At 35.4% G+C, this 11,594-nt stretch overlaps 1 pseudogene; it reads right to left on the reverse strand.

Moving 5' to 3' along the window:
- Positions 1-2,198: 2,198 nt before the first annotated feature.
- On the reverse strand, positions 2,199-11,135 carry LOC120195370 (annotated as a pseudogene).
- Positions 11,136-11,594: the final 459 nt, after the last annotated feature.

Below are 11,594 nucleotides of genomic sequence, written 5' to 3' on the forward strand. Positions count from 1 at the left end.
TATTTTTTCTATGGAATGGGCTCCTCTGTTCTTGAGACTCTGCCACTCCAAACTTGATTTCCTTTATTTGATATTTGGACTGTGATTTTCTCTTCTCGAGGTCACAAATCCTTTTCTTTCTTTGGGAGATTTGTAAATGATCATTTATTTATTTATGAAGATATGAATATAGTTAAATGTGTCTAAACGTATTGCATTTTTCCTATGCAAATAATCTTTTCATTGATGCAGAAATGTTGTTTTATTTTTATTTTTGGCTTCAAAGTCGAGGACTCGATCTTCCTTCACTTAGCCAATCTCGGCTAGAGCCTACTCCAACATCAGAGCAGAAACTTGTCTTCAATCAAGCGTTCTCCTTTTTGGAAGAGCAATCTAATCAGCTCGTGTCAACTTGTCTTTTCTCTCCTCTTGTTTTTGTTTCTTCATGAAAATCTTAGAAAAAATGCTCTTTAATTCTTGTTGTAGTCAGATATATGATATTGACTCCTTTTGTCTCTGACCCAGTTGTTCTATCAGAGCTGTTTATTCAAGACTTTTCTGTTAATTGAAGCATGAATGATTTATTTCTCAAAGTAAGTTTCTATTTTCTCCATATTCTGCCCCTGATACTCCAAGCAGTGATGTTTATTCTCAATAAATTCTTGATTTGACTCTTGTTATCTTAACATGATTTGGGTTTCTATCCATGCCCCAATGTGGGTACTTTCATGTCTCATCTTTATTTAAATGCCAAAATTCCAACTTTAAATGGTATTACTCTCGCATCATCCATCAAAAATTACCTCTTGCCAGCCAGATAAACATTGTTCTTGGCTTCTTACATAGCTTTTGAACGTTAATGTCAGCCTCAATTGTGGAAAATATTTCTTAGTTTCAGGGTCATTCAGAAGGTTGTTCCCTATGCCTGATATATGAGTGTCTCGAATCTTTGTTATAATCAGAAAAATCTCAAAATAACCATGCCCCTTTCTTATGAAGGTAATTGTCTGCTTCGTGATCATGGTTGATGATGTCACAAAGAATTGTGAAAATATTCATTCACGAGTCTCCTGATTTTCAGATTTTAGTGTTCCAAGGATTGGAGAATGTCTCCCTTGCTTTTGTATTTTATAAGCCTCATCAGCTTCTTGAGCAATCATCTTGTTTATTTGTCCTAGATCAAAATAGCATAAAAAAATGTCTTTGATGGGGATTAAATAGTTATTCTTATGAATTCAACTCGTACATACACTTTCACGAGTGTCAATATTTTAGGCTACTTTGGACTCCTTGCATTTAAAGATTAGTTCATAGTAATACCAAGAAATCTTTTGCTTTCTTTTGAACTATGTTAATCTACTTATAAGATGCTTGTAAGTAAATGAAATTCAGGCTTGACATGAGAAAATTGGTTTTTTTACAAAGTCATGGCAATCATGGAAAGGATAAAAATCAAGAAATAAAATCAAATGCCTAAAGCATCATTAGCATGAATGTTCCTGAACCAATCGACTTGATATAATTTGCAGCACTGAGGTAACTTCTGTTTAGAAGATTTTAAATGTTGTCAAAATATATGTAGATGTGAAGCTCCCTTCAAAATATCAGGCTCTTCTAATCAATCATTTGAATATAGCCCCAAAGCGTAGAGCTGAGCTTGTATCTATAGGACTTCCGAAAATAGCCAAAATATTTGCAGACGTGAAACTCATCCCAAAATTCCAGATACTTTAGAGGGTTTATTTGCGAGATGTCTAATATCAAAACGTATTTGAGCCACCCTTTTAGGTTTTCAAATCAAATTATTCGTTTGGTTGTAAGACGATTTTTGTGGATTCTTCTTGAACCCACTTTCAAAAAAATTCTCTTCTTTTCTTTTTTCTCTCTTTTTTCTTTTCTTCCCTTTTTTCTTTTTTTTGTTTTTTTCTCTTTTTCCTCTTTTTTCTTTTTTCTTTTTATCTTATTTTTTTCTATTTTTTTTTTTTCTCTCATTTTTTATTTTTATTTTTATTTTTCTCATCTTTAAAACAAAAGAATAAATACTAACCATTTCACATGATGAAGCCAAAAGCAAGCCACTGGAGAAGAAGACTATGGCTAATCAACAACCATTCATGTCTATCAATAACGTTGGCAAAACCCCAAAAAGGTCCAACACATCTACTTCGAAGATAACTTAAATAAGTCTTGAGTTGCAAAAGCCTACGTAAAATGATGGTTCAAAAGTGGCTCTTTTTCATAGAAGAACATAGAGCAATGACATTTTCCTTCAATCTGGAAAGTTGAGGTACGTCAATGGCTCTGGGAATAGTAACACCACCATGACTTGACGATGTCTTAGAGGCCTCCTCAAGCTTCATAAATTGCCCCCACTGCGAAGTTGCCAAGTGGGCATAGAAAATAAGAGTAATCAAATAGATGGCGGTGGTGCTCCTTTGGTACACGTACGACAGAGAATGAACTGGTTCCTAGAGATCATCAGTCGAAAACCCAATCTAATCTAACAAAATGATAATGGTTAGACCTTGTGGTTTCAACTCTCATCAAGAAAATTGTAAGCCTCATTGAATTGATCCAATTTTTTAAGCCTGATTGAACTGAGACTCGTTGACCTTACCTCTAAATATTACTATCTGATCAAGATTCCTCTTCCTGAACTTGTATAGATGTCCAAGAGAACCTCTCTAATGATACCCTCATCCTCTAGGTCAGACACTCTTTTGAATAGAGAATATATCATTTCAAGCTTAGGTGACTGTGTTCATACAGATGTCTAGGTAAAACACAAAAGATGAGCTATGAAGCTCCAGGAAGTTTAGATTGGATGTCTTCAAACATTTTATCAACTCTAACAACTGAAGAGCACTGTCTGTTCTGATTTGTCTCTTGGAACACATCAAAGGGAGGTTCTATCATAATTCGTTTCATGTCTCCACATCTAACCATATCTCAAACAAGGCTATTTGTATCACATCGTGCCAAGAAATTAACAGCAAGCTATCATTCAATATTAGTTATCTTCACTAGTTTTTGTTGTTAAAATTCTATTGCCCATTCCGTGGAAATAAATCCTCATAATTCCTCACTTTTAACCTTGGTGCAAGCAGAACACGTCATTCCCCTTAGGTGAAATTAATGTTGATAGAAGCGCCACATGAACGTAGCATTGGCTTAGCACCATAATTGCTCCTTTGTAATGCACTAAACAAGAAAATTATTCTTTCCTGAGGCTTCTATTTTTATTTTTCAACCAGCTAAGCTCCCCTGAAAGTGGTATTCAGAGATTTTGTATAGCGTTGCAAGTAAATCAAAGAGCAAAGCTCAATGGGAACATAAGGGGGACGGTTTGGCTTGCCAATATTAAAGCATGGGAAATCACAAGAGTAACACAACTGTATGTTATGATGGTTAACAAAATAATCTCTTTTGTCTCTTATTCACTCAAAATCTCGATTTCTTTATGGTGAGATAAGATTTTGTTCATCCTCACCCTTCTTCAGCCTCAATAATTTGTCAGAAATATACCATTCTTCCTCATTTTTACACTCACAAAGTTCTACTAAACAGAGGCCGCTCAAAATTTATCTCATGATTAAAATTCAGAAACATGCATGCTATGAATGATTAGGGCACCTGTAAAGAAAATTTGGAGCGAATATATACATTTCAAGAAGTGATAGTTATTTGTATGGAATGAATGAAAGAATAGAAAATAATAGAACGTAAAGAATGATAAAGAATATGAAAATGTATAAAATGATTGCCACTTGAGAAATGAAGGAAAACATCTTCAATTGCAAACAAAGTGAGATTAACATAGTAGCCCTTCACAAAAGATTTCTTAATGCTCGCGGGCAAAAGCATAAGAGTTAATTCCGAGTATTACTCCAAATTTCATCTAAAAACTACAAGGAGATCCTTTGTAGTTCACTTATTCAATTCTTCTTCAGGGAAACATGGTCCGATTTCAGTACGAATTTTCTAACCTCAGCATCTTCTGGCATTTCACAGACAAATAGCTTTTGATCTTTCTTCTTCTTTTCTTCATCATTTTCTTCCACCAAATGTGGTTCAAAATCGACTTTCCTAAACTGGAAATTATTCTTTATATGCCCCAAAAGATTATCAACTTCTTTAAGATTGGTCTCTTTTTCTTTTTGCTTATTTAGCTATTTCTTCAGTGGTTAGAAATTGGGCCCAAATTTTGATCCCAAACAATATTCTTTTAGGATTATAGCCTTGGTTGGGTTTTGAGTAACATTTTATGCAATGATTGGTGGAGTATCTGTCAGGCTCTTCGAAATGTCTAATGCCCCACTTGTCATCAGAAAATCTGATATAGGCATATGAGATGCTTCAAGGCTTGCATCTGACCAATTCGTTCTCAATCTTATGGGCCAGTCTCAGATTACATCAACTGAAACCTTCTTGTTTGGATTTCTTTTCTCTTCTTTTGCGTTATGTAACCCCTACGGGACTTGACTGCATTAATCTCTGTTGGGAAAGAAATATTTGAGCATTTAATTCTGCCTTTTTGCTTCTCTGCCTTGGATCTCTGAATTGCATGCTCTAAAAGATCCTGTAATTTTCCTTCAAGGTTGCTAGAAACGTTAGTTGAACATCCTGAGGTTTCAATATGGTTTACCCAAGGAACCTCCTTATAAGACCATTTCTCGTTCGGAGGCTACTGTGGCTGGGCATAACGTGGTGCAATCAGCCCGACTTTAAGCATTTCAGAATGTGATTTTTCGTAAAAAAAATGGAAAGGAGGGAACTGAAAACTCTGTGATTTCGTTTTACTATCATCCCACTCTTCTGATGGAAGACTAACTTGTGTTGTCTTTAGAGGTAGAGTCTGGTAACCCTGATTTGATGGTTGCAAGAGGCTAAAGCATTGAATCATGGGATTTTGGCTCTTCTTTTCTTTCTTGGCCAACATTTGATCTCCTTCTATGGCCCTCTTCTTTGAGTGGTATTTCTTAAAAGGAAACTTTCACCTTTCACTAATTCTTCATTCACCGCCAATTCAACAATGCCCCTTGGGGGACACATCCAAATCTTGCAGCTGACTTGAGTTACCAAGCTCTTTAACAAGTCCTTGATCACGTGTTGATGTCACATTATCCCCACCATTAACGTTCAGAGTCTCATTCAAGGTCTTTACAGCGAGATCCTCTATTGGTTTCTCTCCATGAATCAAGACAGTCACCATGTGCATCAAGTTAGACATATGCTCTCTTGATTTGTCTTGAAACTTCTTTCCCTGATCAATCATCTCTTGCTGAATCTTAACAAGATACTCTTGGAGTTTTTCTATTTTACCAACTCGTGCTTAAATCCCATTCATGGCTTTTATCTTTCTCTTGGAAGACCAACTTGGCTCCACTTTGTTTTTTTAAAATTTCTTTCATGAAATGCTCCACAAATTATTCCCAAGTTTTATGATTATATATATATATATATATAAAAGTTTAAAACAAAATATGAATTTGTAATGAAAATACAAAAATAAAGATGTAAAAATAAAAGTGCAAAATGCGAGATGCATATGCAACAAGGAATTGGTCCCAATAGTAATTGTTCCTTGAACAATTCTTGAAAACCCGACAATGTCTCGGTACACTGGGGAAGTGAAAATATGGTCTATCTGTAAGTTTTCTAGCTCCTGCAAGCATCTGGGTACTATGTCATCTTCAAAGCTTTTACTTCATCTAATACTTTCAAAAATATTTCGAGCTAGCTCGTGATCTTCACTTCTGGCTTCATTGTTGCATCGATTCGAGTCTAACTTGTTACCTCAGTAGGCAGATGTCTAGCTCATCTCCTTGGTAGGTAGACTCCCTCTTGATGTTACTCGATCTACGTAGAGCATCTTCGAAATTTGTCCGATCTCAGCGAAAGACATTTTTGTGGCATTGTTTTTCAAGAACCTTCTAAACGATCAGTTATTTAAGGGATCAATACCTTTGAATGATATGTCATGTTTATGGAAAAATGCAACAAGACCAGACAAAAGGAAATCAATGTTAGTAGAAACATAAAGAATAAAGTCAGTTGAAATGATTAATCAAAGAAGTGTAATCTTAGAAAAAATAATTAAATACGACTCAAAGTTGATACTAAAAAATAAAGCATACAACGAAAATTAAAAGTCCTAACCCCATGTGTTCTAATTCTGCTAGGCTATCCACATGGCTCTAGCGGGTAGTCTTACTAAATTCTCTATATGAGGTTGGGTTCTAGAAAAGGTTCCCGAGCCATTTTTACAACTTGCTAAGGTTGACCTCGATTCTGGCCTATTACAGACTTGCAAATCGGGTTCAGCTCAGGGGATCACACCTCTAAAAGAGTATCTCAGATTTGACATATGGATAGGCAACTTAGGATTCTTTTCAGAGATACTTTATCAGACCCACACTAGGAAGCCCAATGCTCCTCGTTAGGTGTGACATTTCTCCCTACATAGGTAAATCGGTTTGAGCTCGGGTTTAGAGCTATAATATGCAACAATCCTAAATATTCATAGAAGTGTAAGCATTAATCAGAGAGAAAATCTTTTTTTTTTCTTTTTTAAAGAACATAATGAACCGTAAATTAAATAAGATCAAACTTATAATTTCCAAAATAATAAATATAGGGTAACTAACTCGTGGCTCGACTCTCAAGTTGTTTTCAAAAAACAAAAGTCCCCAGTGGAGTCGCCAAGCTATCGACACCGTTTTTCTCCGGGCGGGGAAAAGATCGATACAGACTCGGGGGTTTTCTCTTTGAAAATATTTTTGAAATGTGTGGAGTCGCCACCATTCATTTAAGATGAGATTGAAACACCATAAAACCGAGTGATTTTAATAAAACAATTTATTTTCATCAAAATACCAAGTTTTGAGGTCTACGAAAATCCAGAAATCGGGTTCGGGAGTCAGTTACGCATGGGGAAGGATTAGCACCCCTACAAGCGCCCAAAAATTGGTACCTAGTTGATTACCCTATATTTAAAATCGAAAATTTTGAGTTCGATCTTTATTTAATTTGAAAATCATTATGGATGCAAAGTTGAAAAGGGTATTCGTTCATTGAGACCGATAGCATTCGCTCCCAAGCGTAAATGCGGGAGATCAACTATTGTGCCTAATAATTGAATATTATCTCGTTTTTAGAAAATCATGATGCTGTCTTTGAAAATGATGTCGACCTATTTTGGGAATCACCAGTAATCAGCCCCTGAGTATACTTGCGAGAGATATACCATTAATTCCCTAATAGGTGAACACTACCTTAGGTTTAAAAAGCAACGCAATCAAACAAATTTTTATTTAATCCTAATTATGCTAAGGTAAATTAAAGGCTTTTTCTAGCTTAAAGTGTCAAATTATGAAAATTAAGGAACCTAGGGAACTAAACGTAAATGTAGGCTCTAATATTTACCCTATTTGATTTTAATCAATTATCGAATCGAATAATCGAGATGACCCCTTGAGCATTTAGGCGAGGGCCAACTCAAATTATTCCCTAAATTTAAAGACTAATTTGAAATCTAACCTAAAGTGGAGGCTCTATTCAACCTATTTAATTATGTTAATGTTAAAGCTCTAATTAAGTTTGGGGACTAAATAGTCAAAGGATTAAAACAAAAGAACTACAATTATGAGATCTAAAGGTAAAATTCTAAAATTAAGGATTTAAGTCTATAATTCTTAAAGTTTAAAGGATTAATCTACAAATAAAAGCCCTAATAATTATTAAAAGCAAGGAATTAAATTAAAATAATTTTAAAACTATTCGAAGATTAATAAATTAAGGATTCAAAAAATCGACTAAAGTAATCGAGCATTTTTATACGAAAACTCGAATCGAATTGTTCCCTAATAAAACTAAGCTGAAATCCTAAGTACTAAATCAAATTTTAGGCTAAAAAACTTAATCTGGATAAATTCTAAAAATTTAACTAAATGAACAAAACCTATTAAAATAAAATTAAACAAGCAAAAATAAAAAATATGAATATGTAGGATTAAATTGCAAGAAAGAGAAAACAAAAGTAATTAATTTGAAATAAATTAAAACATTCATGATGGGCAAATTAGAATAACCAGAAATTAAGAATCTAAAATTGAAACATATGAAAATGAACTAGTGGCTAGAATGTGCAATACACAAAACTCTTAAGGACTAGAGAAAAATTATACCTAAAATTCTAACCAATTAAAGAACAAATAAAAAGGTAAATTTATGTAATTAATGCACAAATACTAGGGTTAAAATAAATAATCATTAAGGCCAGGAATATAATGTCAAACATCACAAACATTAAAGGGAATGAAAGTACATAACCATGAAAATTATTACTGAAACATAGAAATGGTAAAATAGCAAAACAGAGACAAATAACTTCGAGTTGTCATTTAAATGTAACAATCAATGACCAAACTGTAGGAACATATTAAAATTAGGGGGACTAATAACTAATATACCCACAAAATACAAAACATACATAGAAAAAAGGGAAATATTTGAACCAGCACCAATAAAAAGGAAAAATAACCAACTTAGCCCTCTCCTAGGACCAAAATGAAAAACACGAAAGCAATTAGGGGGACTTAAATGTGAAATAACCCTTAAAGTTCTACTATAAAACACATTTTTCAGTCTTTTTTTTTTCATTTCAATCCTAACACTAAAAAAATCCAAACTTTCTCTTAACTCTCCCTTCTCCCTCTTGGCTGAGAACCAAACCCAAGGCCTAAATACCCAAATCGGTCTCCTAAGCCTCGATCTAGCCTTCTCACACAAGCCCAACAACTGAAAAACCAAAACAAACCTTAGACCACCCAAAAAAGAGTTGACTCTTCAGATGGTTCATACTCTGGCAACCCTCGACTGTGAAACAGACTCCACTCACCCCAAAACCTCATAACCTACCCTTTAAAACCTAGATCTAGGCCAAAACCCAACATGCAAGACCCTTGGGACCCCTAGAGCTCCTAAGCTCTTCGACCCCCTCACCAACGACCTACCTCGCCGGTCCTAACTCTGGTGAGACTCTCCCTATTTATTTTACTGTAAAATTAATATTATTTACATTTTTTATTCTTGATTTTATTTCGAAAGAAAAAAAAGAAGAAAAAAACTACCTTAAAATGCTTTGTATATTCTCTAAAAACATGAGCAAAAGATCATTACTTGTTACATTTCATTCGGGTTTTATAACCCAGAAAATTACATAGGCCTAGAAATAAAATAATCAAAAGAAAAACCTAATCTAATATTGGGTTATTGTTGTGATGATGGTGAGATTTTAATGCCCTGAATTTTTCAGGGTTTGTTGAAATCTCTGACAAGTAGCTGATCGATGCGACTGTGACAGTGACAGGATGCTGGAAATAACAGTGGTGGTTGAATGAATGATATATTAGGGTTAGGGTTAGGTTAAGTTAGGGTTTGGATCTGGGTTTGGGCCTATAAATGGGCTGAAAGGTTTGGGTACGTGTTTTGGTTTTATTTGGGATTTAGGGGTTTTAGTTGGGTCTATTTTAGGTTTTGAGTTTGAATGTTGGGCCCGAGTTGTATAATTAATCTGAAAAAAATGGTGATTACAGCATGATATAATGGATTGCTACTCATGGCAACAACACGACTGTTATCACACCAAATAACCGACACTCATTGTCTTACAAACCCCATATTCAAAAGAAATGCATCAACCCAAGTCACCTCTGCTGCTGTATCAGCCACACTACGACATTCAACCTCCATAGTGGACCTTGAAACTATATTCTATTTCTTAGAATCTTATGACACAAGATTACCTCCCACAAATACATAATGTCTAGAAATTGACTTCCTATCATCGAGGTTACCACCCCAATCTGCATCATCAAACGCCACTACCTTCACATTCACGTCATAGGGAGATATCGCCAAGCCATAATTGAGTGTGCCTACAAGATAACAGATTATGCGCTTAACAATAATAAGATAAACCCTGACATGGCACATGCATGTACTGGGCTACTTGATTCACACTAAAGGTGATATCATGTCAAGTATGACACGCATACAACAATGTTCCAACAGTGCTACGATACTCCTTAGCATCACATAGAAGTTCACCTACATCAGATTGAAACTTGCTCAGAATCATAGGTGTTATCACATGACTGGCTTTATCCATATCAACTTTCATCAGTAGTTCAAAAATAAACTTACATTGAATCGGCACTAAAGATCCACCACACCTTTTGACCTCAATACCAAGGAAATTGCCAAGCTCTCCAAGATATTTTAATGAGAACGCAACACTCAACTGGCGAACCACATCATCAACTTCAGTACTTGAACTACCAGTAACAACAATATCATCAACATATACTAACATATATGTATAAACATCGTTGTTATTGGAAATGAACAGTGACATATCAGCCCTAGATTATGTAAACCCTAGGTGAAGTAGACACTGTTTCAATCGAGCTTGCTAATTCCTATATGCTTACAAAGACCATACAACGCCTTGTTCAGCTTACACACAAGCTGACTCCCATCTTCAGCGTATTGCTCAAACCATGGCGGCGTCGGCTGCATGTAGACATCCTCACGCAACTCTCCATTTAAAAACGCATTGTTTATATCAACCTGATGCAGCTGCCACTTTCTTGCCACAACCAGAGAAAAGACAACATGAAGTGTAGAAAACTTAATCACTGGACTGAAAGTTTCAATGAAATTCTACCATGGTACTTGAGGGTAACCTTTAGCAACCAAGCGAACCTTGTATCGATAAACTAATCCATCTGGATTAGTCTTTAGTCTGAACAACCATTTACATCCTACAATTGACCGTCCAGGAGGTAACTTCATCACAATCCATGTACCATTATGATGCAAAACATCAAACTCAGCATACACTGCTGTTTTCTAGTTGGGAGACTTCAATGTATCATACACATTGGTCTGTTCCACCGCATCAGAGGTCATTACATACACTTTAGGCCTGAAACGCCACACTTGCTCCTTGTAAGCATATGATGAGTATTCACAGTAGGTGTAGTAGATACTAAAGGTCCTTGCATAGTAGTGTCACCAGTGTGCACATCAGTCTGATAATCAGGAACCATCACCTCATCAGAACTCACTGCAAGAGCATAATCATCAGCCATTTCCAGTTATCCACTCTCTGAAACATCCTACATAAAACCATGCAGTTCACCGGTAGCATCCAGAGTGTATGTCACTGCTCGTAACTGTTGAATATCAGTTACAATCTCTAGATCAGCTGGATCTACAATAGAAGTACTAGTTGCACTTGTTTCAGGAGATTTATTAACTAAACCTTGAATCAAAAAAACAACTCATCAAAAACCACATGGCGAGACACATAAATCGTCCCACTCAAAGCAGGACAAAGATATCCTTTGTGTTGAGAGCTATAACCCAAGAATGTGCAGACTTGAGATTGAAACTCAAGCTTATGAGTTTGAAACAACCTTAAGTGAGGAAAACACTTGCACCCAAACACCTTCATCGAAGCATAATCTAGTTTCTTCCGAACAGCTTCCCACGTGGCGACACACCATCCAACACATTTTTTGGTAACCTATTAATAGTATAAACAACAG

The sequence above is a fragment of the Hibiscus syriacus genome, unplaced genomic scaffold, assembly GCF_006381635.1.
Source record: "Hibiscus syriacus cultivar Baekdansim isolate YM2019G1 unplaced genomic scaffold, ASM638163v2 tig00117012_pilon, whole genome shotgun sequence".
Taxonomy (NCBI): Eukaryota; Viridiplantae; Streptophyta; class Magnoliopsida; order Malvales; family Malvaceae; genus Hibiscus; species Hibiscus syriacus.